The sequence below is a fragment of the Gossypium hirsutum genome, chromosome A13 (assembly GCF_007990345.1).
Source record: "Gossypium hirsutum isolate 1008001.06 chromosome A13, Gossypium_hirsutum_v2.1, whole genome shotgun sequence".
NCBI lineage: Eukaryota > Viridiplantae > Streptophyta > Magnoliopsida > Malvales > Malvaceae > Gossypium > Gossypium hirsutum.
The window spans coordinates 95,716,025-95,734,924 of record NC_053436.1 but is presented as its reverse complement, the minus strand read 5'-3'; positions in this window follow the sequence as shown (position 1 = coordinate 95,734,924).

Below are 18,900 nucleotides of genomic sequence, written 5' to 3'. Positions count from 1 at the left end.
GAATATTTTTAAAAAATCATGAAAAAATTGTTAAAATATTATCTACGACGACCAAAGTTTCTTTGGTAGTAAAGAATCATATTATTGTGTCACTTTCATTGTAAGCTTGCAGCGATCATTTATATAAAATTTCATCTTTCACTTTTGTTTTTTTTTTGTTTTTTATAATAAGCCTATTATATTTACTTTTTAAAATAAAGTACTACATACAGGGGCGAAATTAGGGGTTAGCACGGTCTCCTTAAAATGAAAAATTTTTATTTATATCCTTTAAAATTTTTAAAATTTTAAATTAATAAAAGTAAAATTACAATTTGTTCCCTTAAAAATGATAAAGATTTAATTTAATCTTTTAAAAATTATAAAGATAAAGACTATTAAAATAATAAATTTTTATTTTACTATCATAAAAATTATAATTTAATTTTCATCCCTACTTTGAAAAAAAGTATTGCATCATAGAGAAACCAATTTTACTTAATAAATTGACCCAAATCAATTATAATCACATGTAAAAAAAGAATGTGTGCTGTAAAATAATAATAATAAATTAATTAACTAATTGGATCACGTTTTTTTAAAACATCATCTTAATAAAGTGAAATAAAAATTAAAAAAGAGTAGAGGAGATGTTGACGCATAACATCATATTGGGTTAAGTTATCCTTCACACGAGCTCAAGACACTGAAAATACCAAAAAGTCTAATTAGAATTATTTTATAGATTTAAATATGACATATTTAAGACATGTATTATATTTTATAACATATGTTACAGTTGACAAATATTGGTAGCAGTGTTGATGTGCCTATTCATTTGACGTTTTGCGGAGATAAGAAAAGAGGAAGAAAAATAGATATATTAGGTGTTGGGGTAAAGTTACATTATTATAAAAGAGGAATATAAGTTAAATTTTGAAGATTGGACAGTCACGAACCTGAAATAAAAATAATAAAAATTGGCATGAATAATACGAAAAAAAAGATAAAAGAAAGAAATCAAAGTAAAAAAAAAAAAAGACATGTAACGCTCCAAAAATATAAATTTCTGATTTGGTAGATTATATCATAATTAAGTATCTATTTTAGTGATTAAGGGTTTTGATTGTATATTTGAGGTCTTGGGTTTAAGCCATATTTTGGGGGAAAATTCAGTTATTTTTGTTTCTAGGTTTATCTCCGTTCGTTGGGCTTAAATGTTATTTTTTATCTAGCTTTGATAGAATGAGTTTGCTGGTTTGGTGGTAAGGTGTTAGCTTATCTTATGGTTGTGTGTTCGAGATCCTTCGTGAGCATGTGAAAATATTTTATTTTCTTTATCAAATTTATGGATGAGTTTGGTTTTAATTTAAACTCTTTAATAAAAATCTGTTTAGTTGTGGGATAAGATTTACTCCCTATTTCAAGTGAGTAACCTATAAGTCGTAATTTTGTTTTTTTTAGCGAAAATCTCCCAACGTTTCTTTTCCTTTACCCACACTACACGTTACCACTTCCATTCCCTCCTATTGCATCTTGTCCTTTCTTTTCCTTTTCCCATTCTTTCTTCCTTACTTTTTTTCTTTACTGATCATTCTCAAATTGGGTTCTCATTTCATTCATTTCCTTCTTAGTATTTTATTTTGTTTTATCTTAATCCTTATCAACGTTCTTGCTTTCTTGCTATTGGATTCGTATTCGATGATTGTGTTTGTCACAATTGTATCATCAGGTAATACTGGTAGAGTCGGGATTCATGTATATTAGGATTTATGTCGTGAAATCAAAATTTTAATTGTTTCTTTTGCGCACTGCCATGAGAGGTACGAGAGGAAATTGGTGCTCCTCCAGCCACTTAGACGTTAGGTTGTTGTCGTTTACTGCTGCGTAAGTGATATAACATTTTTGGAAGCCGAATGTGGGCATTTTTGTTGGAATATTCGGTTTTGTTTCCCTAAAATCGTTACTAATTAAACGTGTCCAGGCCGTGTAACAATCGAAATCGAAAAAATTAAGCTTCAGGACACGCCCATATGTCCAAGCCGTGTGACTTATACGGCCATGTCTTCAAACCATGTAACTTTCTGTCATTTGCTCCACTATACACACGGCCTGGGACACGTTCGGCGTGTGGTTCAATATATATTTTTATTTTTATTATTTTTTTCCTCTTTTTATTTGTTTATTTATTTATCATTAAAATTATCATGTAATAAAATTAAAAGAATTAACAAAATTTAAACACTTGGGTTGCCTCCCGAGAAGCACTTATTTAGAGTCTAAGCTCGACTTTACCTTGTACGTGCATGGTTACGGTGGTTCTCGGAGTATTGTTTTATCAATTTTCACAATTTTAACACCAAAATAAGGTTTGACTCGAGTATTGTTTACCTTAAATGTACCGAACTCAAAATGTATTACCTCAACTGTACCGTATAGAAAAACATTTAGTACTGTAAATGGGTTCGATCCGCTTGACTCAGGCTCTGAAGGGAAAATTCGTGGATCCAATTTGTCTAACAGTACTCTGTCCCCAACCTTTAATTGGTTCATTCTCATCATATGCACATCATGTCATTACTTTGTCTCTTCATCGTGTTTTTTCAGTCTCTCATCAACATTCATTTGCGATTCATCTAGTTCGTCAAGTTGCACCATTCATTCTTCACTTGCCGCTCAATTTCTGTCACCTTGACTGAAACATGGCTCCAACATGTTTTCATGAGAGATTTCCTACAAAGAACGTTGAGCCACATGGTTACTAACATAAACAAAACATTCAATACCATCTCACTTACTAGAGACTCTCACAGATCTACGTGTTTGAAGGGTAATCTTTTCGTCACCTATACGAAGCACAAGTTCACCCATACCAACATCGATAATAGCTCTAGAAGTGGCTAAAAAGGGTCAACCTAAGATCATATGTACCTCACTATCCCCATCCATGTCTAATACAACAAAGTCCACAGGGAATATGATTTTATCAATTTTCACAAGCATATCCTCAATAATACCCCTAGGATACCTAATTGATCTATCCGCTAATAGAATACTCATCCTAGTGTGTTTGGATTTCCCAAGACCAAGTTGTTTAAACATTTTATAAGGCATGACATTAATACTAGCCCCTAAATCATCTAAAGCATTTTCAACATTTAAACTACCAATAAGATAACGAGTAGTAAAACTCCCTGGATCTTTAAGTTTGTTTTGTAAAATGATCGAGCAAACTGCATTGAGCTCCACAGTTGACGAGTCGTCCAACTTCCTTTTGTTTATTAACAGATCCTTTAAGAATTGACATAATTTGGCATCTGCGAAAGGGCTTCAACAAATGGTAAGTTAATGTGCAATTTTTTTAAGAGCTTAAGAAATTTACCAAATTGTTCTTTCGTGTGGTCTTTCTTCATCGCGTTTAGAGATAAAACCTGAGTTTTGTACTCTCTAACCATTGGTTTTTGCTTTTTCTTATCTTCCTCAAGCTCATCATTTTTCACCACAACTTCTTGCATCGATTTCTGCTCAGGTTCAACTAACCCTTCCACGTCTCGAATAGTAATTACATGAAGTTGGTCTCTTGGGTTAGTTTCAGTATTGCTAGGCAAGCTACCTTGTGGTCTTTCCGAAACTAATTTAGCAAGTTGTCCTATTTAATTTTCAAGTCTTTAAATCGATGCTTACTGATTTTTCAGTGCAACCTCGGTGTTTTGAAAATGAGCTTCTGACACTGAAATGAATTTTGCCAACATCTCTTCAAGGTTCGGCTTCTTCTCTTGGTGATAAAGTTGTTGAAAACCTGGAAAGGGTTATGTTCTTTAATTTCCTTGACCACCCTAAGAAAAGTTGGGATAGTTCCTCCAACCTGTATTATAGTTATTACTATAAGAGTTATTTTGAGGTCTGTAATTGTTACCAATATAATTAACTTGCTCATTCTCTGTGCTAGGACCAAAGGGTAAACATTTTGAATTATTCTCCACTCTATTTGCATCGCATTACATCACTGGATTCACCTGCGTAGAAAAATATAAATTGTAAATTTTCTTATTTAATGCAAAATTATTTCAAAAATAGGGAAATATCCTAGTGGTTAATTGATAAATGGAAAAGCATGAAAAGTAGATTAAGGTCCCAAGTTCAAATCCTTTCCATTGCAAAATAATTAAATTTTACACAATCCCTTCTTTTTTTTTAGTTTATGTCACCAATGCCTAATTAAACCTAGGTATAAATATTTTTTTAACAACTTTGATCAGCCTTTAATCTCATTTTTTTCACCCTAGTCGCCCTTCCCTTCTCCTCTTCAATTTTTCTTTTCATTTCCCCTTGTTGCTGCCAACATTGGCAATCATCGGCTTCTGTCTAACGTAATCGGAAATCATTGCCTTTTGTAAGAAGCAATCGACACTCATAGACTTCTGTAGCACCTTGTATGCCACCAACAGGAGATTCCGAGGAGATTTCGCAATTTAATCGAATTTATTCGGTATTTGGCAGATTTTCTACAATTATATTCATTCGGTGGTTTTACCACATCGAGCTTTGCTCGCATTTGTTGGAGTTTGGCATATGGGATCTTGGAAACTCGTGGTGTGTAGTAGATGATTTGGGTAGGAACTTCTACATCGCATCATTTGTATCACCCCATACTCATACATCGTTTGACATTGATTTGATAATGGCTATGTAATGATATGAAATTCCAATGGGTAGTATTCTTGCACATATTTCATATAAATTCAACATTGATATACCTATTTTCTCGTCATATCACCCTTGAGTTTAATAATTGTCTTTACTTACATAATTTCCTCGTATCAACATATCAAAGATAATCATATATGTACATGTCATGAAACATATCATTCTCTTACCGTTTCTTCATAAGTATATATCATTTATTTCATTATATCAATATTTCATGCTCCATCATTTTCATATATTTTATGTATATTTATTCCGGTAATAGCTTAGATCAAACTTAACATAAATTATATTCCATGTACTTATACTTATTTCGTTTATCTATCTTCATAATTATTTCATACAACTATTTTGTACGTATATTTCCATATGACCAGTTCTTTTAAACATTTCACACAACCATTTCATATAACCATTCGTCATCTGATACATATTACCTGAATATCAATTGTTCAACAGATATCATAGCGTCTCCCATCCACGGTCTTATTTATCTTTGACATGATGCCATAGTGTCTTTCAACTATGGTCTTACTCATTTTCTGTCATGTTGCCATGGTATCTTTCAACCATGGTCTTATTCTTTTCATGTCATGTTGCCATGGTATCTTTCAACCATGGTCTTATTCATTTTATGTCACGCTGCCATGGTATCTTTCAACCATGGTCTTATTCATTTCTAGTCATGTTGCCATGGTATCTTTCAACCATGGTCTTATTCTTTCATGTCACGTTGCCATGGTATCTTTTAACCATGGTCTTACACATTTCATATCATGTGCCATGGTATCTTTCAACCATGGTCTTACACATTTCATATCATGTTGCCATGGTATCTTTCAACCATGGTCTTACACATTTCATTTCAGATAGCACACTCCCGCGAACCTCATCCTTACAGCAGGATTACCAGTCCAGGCTAAATCCCCTGTAATATAAACTCATAGAGTATTGTCGGGATTACCAGTCCAGGCTAAATCCCCTACAACGACAATTACTCTAATGAGCTTAGATCTGAATTACCAGTCCAGGCTAAATTCAGACCCTAATTTGGACTACCCGTCCGGGCTAAATCCATTTTACACGTATTCTTCGGAAGGGCTATATCAGGATAGGATCACCCGTCCGGGATAGATCCTTTTTACCGATCAATTCCTTTTCCAATGATCCATCGAATTCCATTTCATTCAACCGGGATTTATTTTCAATTTATATCGAGTATTACCAATATTTCATCAATTATCATGAATTGAACATTCAAATCATATTTTTATCACATAACCACATATTTCAAGTATTTAAAAATACAATTCAAGTTACACAAACTTACCACATTGCTTGTTTGTGTTTATAATTTCATTAATCCGATATCTTTTTTTTCCACGATAAAGTCTCGTATTTGAGTCGTCCGGATCTTTATAAATAAATTTGATCATCATTTTCATTCATTTCATATTCTAATGCATTTAATTAATGTTATAGGCAAAATTACCATTTTCCTCTAAACTTTTAATTAATGACGATTCCATCCTTAGGGTCAGGAAAATAAAATTTTTGCATTTTAATCCTTATTTCCAGCTATTATTCTCATACATATTGATAACAGTCCATGAATTCTATAAAATATCAGAATTTTCCATAATTTCAACATTTTTCAATTTAATCCCTAAAACATGTTTTCCCCCGATCTTGAGCTAAATTAATAATTTCATTCAATTTTTTAATTTAAATAATAAAATAATCCATTTCGTGCAATTTGATCTTTTCTGATTTTTTTACAAAATTGCCCATAAAGTTTTACTTTTATTCAATTTAGTCCTTGAGCCTAAAATATGCAAATTAGCCATGCTAGATGAATATTCATACATATTTTTCCTCCTCCTCCTGTCCATTCCACATCCTTAATTTATATAGCATGCTACAAGTAACATTATCAATAATTTCACCTTACTTATGTGTATATTCAAAACTGTCCATTTGCATCATAGTCACTAAATTATTTATATCTTGAGCTACAGAACTTGAAATTAAGATCTGCTAATTTTCCATGAAACTAGACTCACATATATTCTTTCCATAAAATTTTTATAATTTTTTAATAAGTCAATAAGTACAGTTTATTCTTTAAAGTCACCCCTATTCTGCTGTCTAACAGTTTTGACCCTTCCTCACTAAAAATTAATTATCTCCTCGTACAGGATCCAAATGATGTTCCCGTTTATTTATATTGAAAATATACTCATTCATAATTCTAATCATATAAATTAAATTTCATAATTATTTTTCTCTAATTTTTGATGGTTTTCCAAAGTCAGAACAGGGGAACCCGAATTCACTCTGACCTTGTCTCACAAAATTTATTATTTCTCATAATTCAAAATTCCATTTCTTACAACATTTCTTTTATAAGAAACTAGACTCAATAATATTTAATTCCATGTTTTTTTAATCTTCAAATTTGATTCCAAAAATTTATGGTGATTTTTCAAAGTTAGCCTATTGCTGCTATCCAAAACTGTTTTAGTGCAAGATATTAACTACCATGTTTATAACACCCTTATTTTCTTTCTCTACACTATTTTTCATTACTTTCTCTTATTTTCTCTTCACTAACATATCAAGAATATAGGATCATATGTAAGGAAACTCTACATTAACATCAATCCCATGTTTTTTCAATAATATCAAACTTAAAAATATATTGAAATCATGATGTTCTTACCTTGTTCTATTGATTTCAATCTTCATCTTGATTTTCTCTCTCCTTCAGCTTCCATTTCTTGAATCCAACTTGATATTTTAACTTCCCATAGCCTCCTTAACATTTTTCTCTCTTGGTAGCCATGGAAATTCTTTTGATTTTTGGGTGAAAATGGTGAATTTTTGGTAAAAGGACCAAATTGTAAAGAAAAGAAAGTTTCTTTCTTCCTTTTCTCTTCATACGTTGGGTGCATAGGAAAAAGATGATGATTCTTCATCTTTCTTTCCTTATATATATACTAGATAAAATAATAATAAAATAATAAAATATCATTTAAAAATTAAATTCAAATATTAATAAACTAATATTTATTTATTTATTTATTTAATCTAAAATATCTCCAACATCATCATTGCTTTCTAGATTTCTCTCTCTTCCAATTGACCATTTTGCCCTTTATTATCTTTTAAAATTTCATCCTTGAGTCATCATTTAATTTGATAAAATTGCAATTTAGTCCCTCATAGTTCTTCACCTATTCAATTTGGTCCTAACTCATCTATTTCCTTAGTTTCTAGATCACTCCACTCTTAAAATATTTACACTATTGGTCCTTCAACTTTTTATATTTACACTTTAACCCCTCAAATTTTGAGTATTTCTCTTATGCAACAAAACTTTTCTCACTTTTACAATTTAGTCCTTTCTTGAATTAATATATCATAATATACTTCTCAATTTTGACATAACTCAAAATTTCCCTTTTTGTCACTTTATTTCGTTATTTTACTATATCAAGGATAATATCTTACTATAAAAAATTTTTGGGGTATTACAACACCTCCAGATCTGATCATAACGTTTAAGTCGAGTTTGGGGTGTTACACTTGGTGGTATCGGAGCCAGTTTCAAAACTCAAGCTATGATTTTGGGTTTAAATTTTCATGAAAAATGTTTTTTCGAACAAAATGTCTTCCTATTTAAATATGAAAAATGAGTTTTTGGAATACTGAGTCTCTGGTTCTGATCCTATAAGTACTTTTACTTTAATTAAACTGCTTAGTTAGAAACAATACTTTAGTATTAGCAATACTCTTGCTTTAGTAAAAAAAACTATAGCGACATTGAAAAATATTCTGATAAGATTTTTTACATAAGACATATGATAAGAAAATTTAAATTGATACATAAAATTCTAGTAATGTAGATAACTGTATGTGGAATTCATAGACGAGGTACTTGTGGGCACGGTGGGCACCGAAGAGAGGCTCAAGCTGAGCTATATCCTCAATGGGTAGTATGTCTAATTTGGATACAAGTAAAACCATGGGTAAGCCTACTACTGAGACTGGGTCTCAGACTCAGATGGCTGGGGACGACGTATTGTCCCAAGTCATGTTAAGAGTTTTGGAAAAGGTTGTTGGGATTCATTCTGGATTTATGAGCCATTGGTTGATAACTAAACGACTTCAGTCCAACGGTACTGAGTTGTTTAGGGGAGTTAGTAGGGTCACCCCGACTGTGGCCGAATATTGGTTTGAAGGCCACAAAAAGGATTATGAATGATATTGACTGCACTCTTGAGCAGAAATTAAAGGGTGCAGTATGGTTACTTTGCTATGAAGCTTACCAGTAGCGGCTGACCATTGAGAAGGGTACTCAACCTGATTAGAATTTTTGGGAGTATTTTAAGAATGCCTTCTATAGCAAATATGTAGGGGCAAGTTATGTGGGGGATCATAGACTTGTCTTTGTGGTCCTTACTCAAGGGGATAGAACTGTGGTCAAGAGTGAGACCAAGTTTTTTAGGTTGAGCAAATATGCTCAGGGATTGATATCACTTGATTACGACAAGAGCATTTGGTTTGAGGAAGGATAAAGGTATGATATTAAGGTCCTAATAGCTCTTCAGGGAGAATGAGTTTTTGTCATCTTGGTGGATAAGGCAAAAATTTCTGAGGAGGTTAAGTACACTGAGCACGAAAAGAGGGACAAGAAGAGAGGAGGGACTAAGTCTAAGAGGGATTCGTAGCCCACTAGCTCTGTTTAGCGACCTAAGAAATGAGTCATATTTAATGGGCCTTCGCGGGTTGAGGCACCAGTTATTGTTTCTAATACTCGTGTTTGTGGGGATTGTGGTAAACGCCATCCGGGCGAATGTTGGAAAAGGTTGAAAGCTTGTCTGCGATGCGGTTCTATGGAGCACTGCATTAGAGATTTTCCATTTTAGATGTTGTTTGGAAGGGATTGTAATTGATCTTTAGTATGTTAGTAAGTCTCGAAATTTTTTATATATTTGAGAGACTTATATAGGTTTATGTACTGATTTTTTAAAGCACTTATCAATTCATTAAGAATTATTAATGTGAAAGTGCATTTGAGATAATAAAACCTTTTGTTGGTGGTTTTACAAACTAAATTCTCAGGGGAGAAATTTAATGGTTAGAAGTCTAGTCTTTAAATACTAAAAATGAGGATTTTATACTAGGGTTTGATAGAACTAGGATCATTTTTCGTAATGAGTTCAAAGATAGTAAATTCATCTCACTATACTATTCTTCGTAGATGAAGGAAAATCGAATTGCGCAAACAATCTCTTATTCCCTATTTTCCCTTTGTTTATCTCAATGTCTATAAAAATATTCACTTCTACTGTCACTACTGTTCATACTCTATTTCTTGCATATTCACAACTAGTTCATATCAATATATTTAGTATTAAAAGCTTGAGGTTGCCTTAACTTTCAAGTTCAAAGGCAAAACCAATCAACTAACAAAGATTTTTTAAAGCATTTTTTGTGTTAGAAAGTGCATAAGTGTTATTGTATTCTTATCATTAAATTTAAAAGAACAAAGGAGTACTAGTTATGCACTTGTTGATAAGGGTGAACATTCAATCGAGTCAACTCAAATCGAGTCCAAAAATTGAGTTAGTTGAGTTGATGAATCTTATTTTAGCAACTGAACTTAATTTGAATTTTTTCTTAATTGAATCGAGTCAAAAAAATTTCGAGTCAAGTCGAGTCGAGTTAACAAATCCTATTATTTATACTCAATATTGTGTTTACATATGAAGTACAAGTTTAGCTGCATAAACAATATAATGGTTTTACCTTTTAACTTAACGGGTAAACATTTATCAAAATAATGTAGTTTTGCCTTTTTCTTATTTGGATTTTCAGAAAACTCAAATTGTGTAATTCATATTCTAGTTAAACTGAAAATTTTGATTTTTTTTTCGAGTTTTTTGAATTGAATCGGATTTTGCTCACCCCTACTTGTTGATACCAAAAAAAATTAAGAAACATACTTTTTTATTATAATCTCCTCCCAATTTATAAATGAATAAAAAAATTATATTTATTTAATGTATTATTATATTTTATATTTTTATTCATTTACAAAAAAATATATATTTAACTATTTGTTGAATGTAAAAAAATACAAAAAAAATAGTTTTTTCGAATTATATAAGAAATATCTAATGAATTCAATACTTACAAGCATAACTAATATAATTATATACAGCTAAATTCAACGTGAACTTATTTTTTTTTTAAAAATTGATGAAAAAGTTTTTAAAATTTTAATTTTATAAAAATTATTTTATTAGATTATTAGTTGTGAGGACTAATTTTTTGGTTAAATTCTGCTATTAGCCCCTATACTTTTATAAAGCTAAGGATTTAGTCCTTGTACTTTTATTTGGTCATTTTTAGTCCCTGTACTTTCTTAATTTTAAAATTTTAGTCATTACCAAACAATAATTATTAAATTCATTAAGTTATATTGTTTCCAAAATTTAAAGCACCAAACATATTATTATATATGTAATGTCATTTCAACTTATTATTTTCACATATTACTTACTAAAAAATCAATTAATGGATTAACGACTTTCATATGCTTGAAGACTAAAATTTCAAATTTTGAAAAGTATAGGTATTTAGAATGATCCAGTTGAAAATATGAATCAAATCGACAATTGTACACATAGTATAAGACTAATAATTGAATTTAACCAAATGAATTTAACTGCAACTATTTGGGTCAAGACTAAAATTTCAAATTTGAAAAAGTACAATGACTAAAATTGACCAATTCGAAAAATATAAGGACTAAAATTGATCAAATAAAAGTACAGGGACGAGATCTATAAATTTCGTAAAATACAAGGACTAGTAGTGGAAATTAACTTTTTTTATATAAAGGACCAAAGTTTCTTTAATAGTAAAGAATCATGTTATTGCGTCACTTTCATCGTAGACTCGCGGTGATCATTTAGGGTCCGTTTGTTTACATGTAAAAGGTTTTACGGAAAATATTTTTTACATTTTTTTGTGTCTGTTTTACAGAAAATAATTTAGTCAACGGAAAATGACTTACAGGTTAAAGTAAAATAAGTCATTTTTCCTGTAAAATGACTTACTATTTTGAAAAGTATAAATCATTTCCCGGAAAAGAGCTCATCTATAGATAATTTTATTTTTTATAAAAATTAACTTAAATCAAGCTTAATCTTTTTATATTGATAATAAATTTTATTTTTATTTTTAAAAATATTTAAAATATTATATTTTCAATATTATTAAACATGCATTTTTAATTATTTATATTTAGTCATATAATAAACTATTAATATAATAAATATAATTTATTAAAATAATAAATTATTTAATATTTTAATTTTATTTTAATAATAAATTTTAAAAATTATAATTTTAAATAATATTATTCACATATTATTGCAAATATTCAATATTAATATTTTAATAATAAATATTTATTACAATTATAAATATATTAATAATAAATGTTTTGTAGTATAAAGGTTAAAATATGTCATAAGTTTATGTACACTTCACAGATTTCTAATTTAGTCTTTGTACTTTTATTTTTAAGAATTTAGTCATTTACTTTTCAAATTTGAAAATCAAGTCCAATTGTTGACATTGCTAATTTTTTTGTCAATTTTGTTGATGTCACATTTTTAAATAAAAAAATACTCACTTAGTAGTCATGTAATAAAAAAATGACGTTATAATGGATTTGAATTTAACATAATATTTTTAATATATACAAAAACAATGTAAAACATAAAATTATAGATAAAATAAATTCAATTAAACAATGAAAAAATAAGAAAAGCTCAAATATATGTTTGTTTAACTGAAAACAACTTTTATGAAATATTTTTAAGAAATCTACCAAACAACAGAAAATATTTTACACAGATTCATCCAAACACCAGAAAATATTAGCTTTTCCACAAAAGTAAATCATTTTCCAGAAGTCATTTTCAATGAAACAAATAGAGCCTTATATGAATTTTCGTCTTTAATTTTGTCAAAATAAAATTATAGTATACATATATATATATAAAAGAAGCCTTCCATGCAATAATAAGAAGTCTTTTATGTGTATTTATTTAAGTAAACCTTGTAAGTTATCTTTTCCTATGCCATTTAACGGTTACGGGTTTTAAAAAAAAATGAATAGTTGGATAGTTATTTTGTAACGTTTTATAATTGGGTGACTAAAAAATAAATTTATTAATAGTTGAGTAACTATCAGTGTAGTTTCTCCTACTTTTATTAATCTTATTTATTTGATAATTGTAATTTTTATAGGAAAAACTACATTAGTAGTCACCCAACTAAGAAAAGTTATAAAATGGTTACTCAATTATTAGTATTTTTTTGTCACCTAACTATAAAAAGTTACAATATGTTCATTCAACTATTCGATTTTTTTTTTGTCACCCAACTATCTTAGATTTTTAGATATTTCTATTTTTGCATTAGCAAGCTAGTGACCAAAATAAAATAAAATTGAATAGTCGGGTAATATTTTATAACTTTTCATAATTAGGTAACAAAAATAATAATAATTAAAGGACCATTAAAAAAATCATAATTGAGTGACCTCTATTGTAATTTATTATTTTTATAAATGTTATCCAAAAATAACAATCAATCCGAAGAAATCAATATGGTACCAATTAGAAAAACAATCGTACTAACTGCCTTGATTTTATCAGATTATAATAATTTTGATATATATTCACATCCTATTTATATTATTTTTTATATTTTAATTATATAATTTGGTATTATATCAGTATATGAATACCATATAATACTATAATTCTATTGTGATAAAATGCATAAGGTGGCCAGAAATAATATTTAATAAATTGTGGGTGTGCAATTAGTACTAGTCTGGGGTCAATGTTCCAAGAAGCCTTGGAAATTTAGAAATCTTAGGGTCAAGTCTAAAGAATGAGGCGAAAGGCAAAGGCAATTTTGATTGTCCAAAATAAGGTGCGGACGGCATGTGCTTTAAACAGCCGACAAACTATTTCAGATTTTTCTTCAACAAATTTATTTGTTTATATTGTATTTAAATAATATTTTATTTGATATTCATTTTTTTTTAAAAGTAACTATTTCGAAATGACATTAATTCTAGACTTATCTAAAAGTGGGTGGTTTAGACTTTGGAAGAGTGTTTTCTTTCAAAATTTAGCCTAATCACAAATCAATAGTAAATCTAATCTATTTTATTTGAATTTAATTATGAAAATATGTACATATCTTTAATATTTTGTTATCAAATCAGCTATTGGCCTTATGAGAATTTTCCTCCACATACCACACCTTCAACTGAATTATGCTAAGGATATTTTTTTTCCCATGGAATGTTAACTGCTTATAAATGTCACATAAAATTTAAACTAAATATGAAATTTTTGGTTTTTTAAATATTGAATTTTTTTAAGAAAAATTCAGCGAAATTTCTGTGTACAGATTGCTCTCAACCCTTCCCTGTCCCTTATTTTAAAAAAAAACTGATTTTTTTAAATTATTTTCTCTTTTTTTTAAAAAAATTAAAGACCGATGAAATGCCATTATCAATAAATAATTGCATATATGCATGAGTTAATCTATCACCAAGCAAGTGACACAAAACAACGGTGGAAAATTGCAAAAAATGAATAAAACCACTTAAAAAAACCCCAAAAAAATCAAAAGAAAACTCACCGCCTTCTTAAGAAACCCTAGAAAAACAGAACCAGAAAAATAAAAGAAACAAGAAAACCAAAAGCTTCTTTCGACAAGAAACGCAGCAGCCCCATCTCTCCGGCATCCTTCATCGACGTCTCTACAACCATCGTCTTGCTCCCACAGATCAACAACCCTCAAAACATCACGATCGATCCTATAGTTTCGAACCATCAGAAGCCTCAATACCCATTTTCTCTGACCCATTCAACCCCTTCATCTCATATATCTTCTATTTTTTTCGGCCTTTGCTTCTACCCTTAGCGACACCTCATCAATCCAAACCCTCGGCAATAACCCTTGTTTTCCTTCCTGTTATGGGTCAAAATATTTTTGTTAAAATAACGGTTAGTTGCAACGGTTAGTTCATTAAGTAAAACGGTGAGTTTCAATCTTAAAATTGAATCAGTAAAACGGGGCGCATAGTTTAGTGATTCGGTGCGTTTTGCACAACTGTAAGTGCCACGTCTTTTCTTTGCTGTTATTCTCTCCTTTTAAGCATGAATTGTATAGGAGAAACGGTTATGGAAAAACATTAAGAAATTTTCTGAACTTTTCTTCCTCTGTTCTCTCTTCCATTCTTCTTCTTCTTCGACATTTTCTGTGGAATTTTTGAGATCTTAACAAAGGTATCAGAGCCTCTACGATCCCTACAATGGCCGGTGATGGAGTTTTGACGAGGTTGCAGAAAGAGGGGGGCAGTATGCAGTAAGAAATTGCCAAAATTCAAGAGAGAATGGCTCGTTTAGAAGCAACGATGGACTCCAAGTTTCAAACTTTTAAAGAGGAGTTCTGAGGGGATTTGTAAGCACTCTTGAGTCAGTATTTTGACAATGGGAAAGGGGTCCTCGAAGCACCACCTGGTTTTTATCAAAAGGAGGTCGAAGCACCCACTGTTCCTGTTGGACTGAACTTGGCAGATGTAAGGAGCGTGCATTTGAGGAATCAATCACCTGTGGTTGGGGTGTTTGAGAAGGTCAGTAGGCTTGAATGTCCCAAGTTTGATGGTAATGATTTTTGAGGATGGTGGTCCAATCTTGAGCAGTATTTTGAGGCTAAGAGAATACTAGAGTCTAGCAAGGTCTATGTGGTGATGTTGAATCTAGAAGGGAGAGCGTTAGAATGGCATCATTTTTACTCCCAGCGAAATGGGGGTCTCCAGATGCTGTCGTGGCCAGCATACATGAAGAATATGCAGGATCATTTTGGTTTTGGTTAATTTGGCAACCCTATGAAGGAGCCAGTTAACTTGAAACAACAAGGTACGGTGGAACAATATCAAGATATGTTCGTAGGACTATTGAATCAATTGTATCTACCCGAACCTTATGCCACTAGCATTTTTCTTAGCAATTTAAAAATTGAGATTGGTCACTACTTGGATCTATTTGAACCTGCTACGCTGATGGAAGCTTTTCAGTTAGCTAGGAAAATCGAGGTGCTCCTATCCTGTCCAGCAAAGAAGTCTCCTACACCTTCGAGTAACTCACCTAGATCGATGTTGAATTCTTTCATCATATCAGGCTACTCCTCATCATCTACAAGATCTATTTCTGCTTCACAGTCTATGAGCAATGCTTCAATCAACAAGTCAGGCACTCGATCTATTTCTCCAGCTGTGATGGCAAAACGTAAGCAGAAAGGTTTTTGCTTCTGGTGTCGAGCCAAATACCATACGTGGCACAAATGTGTTAAATCGCTGTTATACCAGTTTTTGTGGGAGCCTTTATCTGACAGTGAAACAAAATAATTTCAAGAGTGTTCAGAGAAGCTCGAGGAAGGAAATTCGGAAGAAGAACCGTCGAAATCCCCTGTGATTTCGTTACATGCTCTCAATGGGTTACAAAGCCATAACACCATGAGGGCAGCTACTCGGGTAGGATTGATTCTAGCCATTATTTTGGTTGACTCTAGTAGTATGCATAATTTTATAGATGCAAAGCTGGTAAGTAGACTGTCTTTGCCAGTAATACCTCAAGAGAAGTTGAAAGTGCCTATAGCAAATGGGAGTTGTCTCTTTACTAGTGGAATGTGTAAAGAAGTGTCATGGGAGGTCCAAAACCATCATTTTGAAATAGACTTTATTGTTTTTCCACTAAAAGGATGTGACATGGTTTTGGGAGTTCAATGGCTATTGATGTTAGGGGACATTGTTTAGAATTTTAGCTCATTAACCATGTAATTTATGGTTAAGGGTCAGACCTGTATTATTCAAGGCACTGTTCCTGGTTCTTTGGCCGTGGAGGAGTATGGTTCAAATGAAAAATATTTTGTGATTATGGGACAGGCATTGGGACCTTACACAGTGATAATGAACACGCCCAATCAAGTAGCACTATCAACCATCACAGTTAAGGAATCTGAAGAACATCTTCAGGCACTGTTGGAAGAATTTGTAGATGTCTTTCAGGTGCCTAAGGGGTTACCACCTCCTCGATTGCATGATCACAGAATTTCTTTAAAAGATGAAAGTGTGGTGATAAAGGTTTGACCCTATTGATACCCAACCATTCAAAAGACTGAAATAGAGAAATTAATTCATGAGATGTTTCAAGCGGGGATAATTAGAAACAGCAACAGCTCATTTGCTTCTCCTATAGTAATGGTTAAGAAGAAGGATGGTTGTTGGTCGTTGTGTGTGGATTATAGACAACTAAATCAGCATACAATTAAGGACAAATTTTCTATCCCTATAATTGAGGAGTTATTAGATGAGCTAGGGGAAGCTCGAGTGTTTTCCAAGCTGGACCTGAAGTCAGGATACCATCAAATTCGAATGAGGGAATCCAACATACATAAAACAGCCTTCAGAATACATGAAAGGCACTATGAATTTCTCGTAATGCCTTTTGGCCTCACTAATGCCCCTTCTAGTTTTCAGGCTCCTATGAACTCGATCTTCAAGCCATTATTGAGAAAATGTGTGCTTCTATTTTTTTTATGATATGCTGGTGTACTCGAGTTCTTGGATCGAACATCTGCAGTATTTAAGATAGGTTCTATGTCTTTTGAGGGACCAACAATTGTTTGCCAAGAAGAATAAATGTTTGACACTACTCAAATCGAGTACCTAGGCCATGTTTTATATGCTGGAACGGTTTCTATGGACAAGTCTAAGGTTGAATGTGTTTCATCATGGCCAGTTCCTTAATCTGTCAAGGAATTAAGAAGCTTTCTTGGTTTCTCCGGGTATTATAGGAGGTTTATTTGACATTATGGAGTGTTGGCAAAACTCTTACCGATTTGTTAAAGAAGAATGGATGGCAATGGTCTGAACAGGCTACTTTCATGTTTTAATCACTTGAAAATGCCCTTTGCACAGCACCTGTCTTGGTGCTACCAAATTTTCAGCTCGAATTTACAGTGGATACTGATGCTTGTGCGACTAGAATTGGAGCTGTGTTGCAGCAGCAAGGGAGACCAGTGGCATACTTCAACAAAGCCTTAGGGGTTCGACATCAGGCCCTATCAATCTATGAAAACGAAATGTTGGCTATTCTGTTGGCTGTGAAGAAATGGCATGCTTACCTGGTGGGAAGACACTTCAAGATACGTACTGATCATCAGAGTCTGTAATTTTTGTCTGATCAAGTAGCAGTCACTCCATTTCTACAATGTTGGGTGGCTAAGATGTTGGGCTACGACTTTGAGGTTTCTTACAGGAAGGGAGTCAATAACAGAGCAGCTGATGCACTGTCTCAACAACCTCAGCTAGACCAAGGTCAACTTTTCCACTTGTCAACGAGTTCTGTCATCTCGAATCTACTAGCTCAGTGCAACATTCATATGAGCCTGATGATAAGCTCAAGAAAATCATACAAGATGTTCATCAGCCTGGAGCTCAGAACCAAAAATATTCATGGGATGGTCATTTCTTACGCAGAAGAGGGAAAATTATAGTTAGGAAGGACCTACAGCTACGACGAGAATTGTTTCAACACTTTAATGCTAGTGCTATAGGGGGCTCTCGAGGATGCATGCCACTAGGAAGCGTTTAGCTAGTCTATTATACTAGATAGGTCTCACTACTGATGTTAAAAAGTGGATTCGAGAATGCTTGGTCTGTCAACGGTACAAAAGTGAAACAGTGGCTTCTTCAAGACTTCTGCAGCCGTTACCTGTTCCTAACCGAGCCTGGTCCATCATCAGTTTAGACTTTCTCGAGGGCCTACCAAACTCGAACAGGAAAAATTCCATTTTAGTAGTGGTAGATCATCTGACTAAATATGGACATTTTGCGGCTCTATCTCACCCATACACAGCTAAGGAAGTGGCCTGGGAATATCTAAAAAATTTCTATCAGCTTCATGATATGCCTAACTTGATCATATCCGACAGGGACAAAATTTTTGTTAGCAATTTCTGGCAAGAGTTTTTTCGACAAGCAGGGACCAAACTCTTATTATCCACGGCATACCACCCTCAAACAGAAGGCTAGACGGAGGTCTT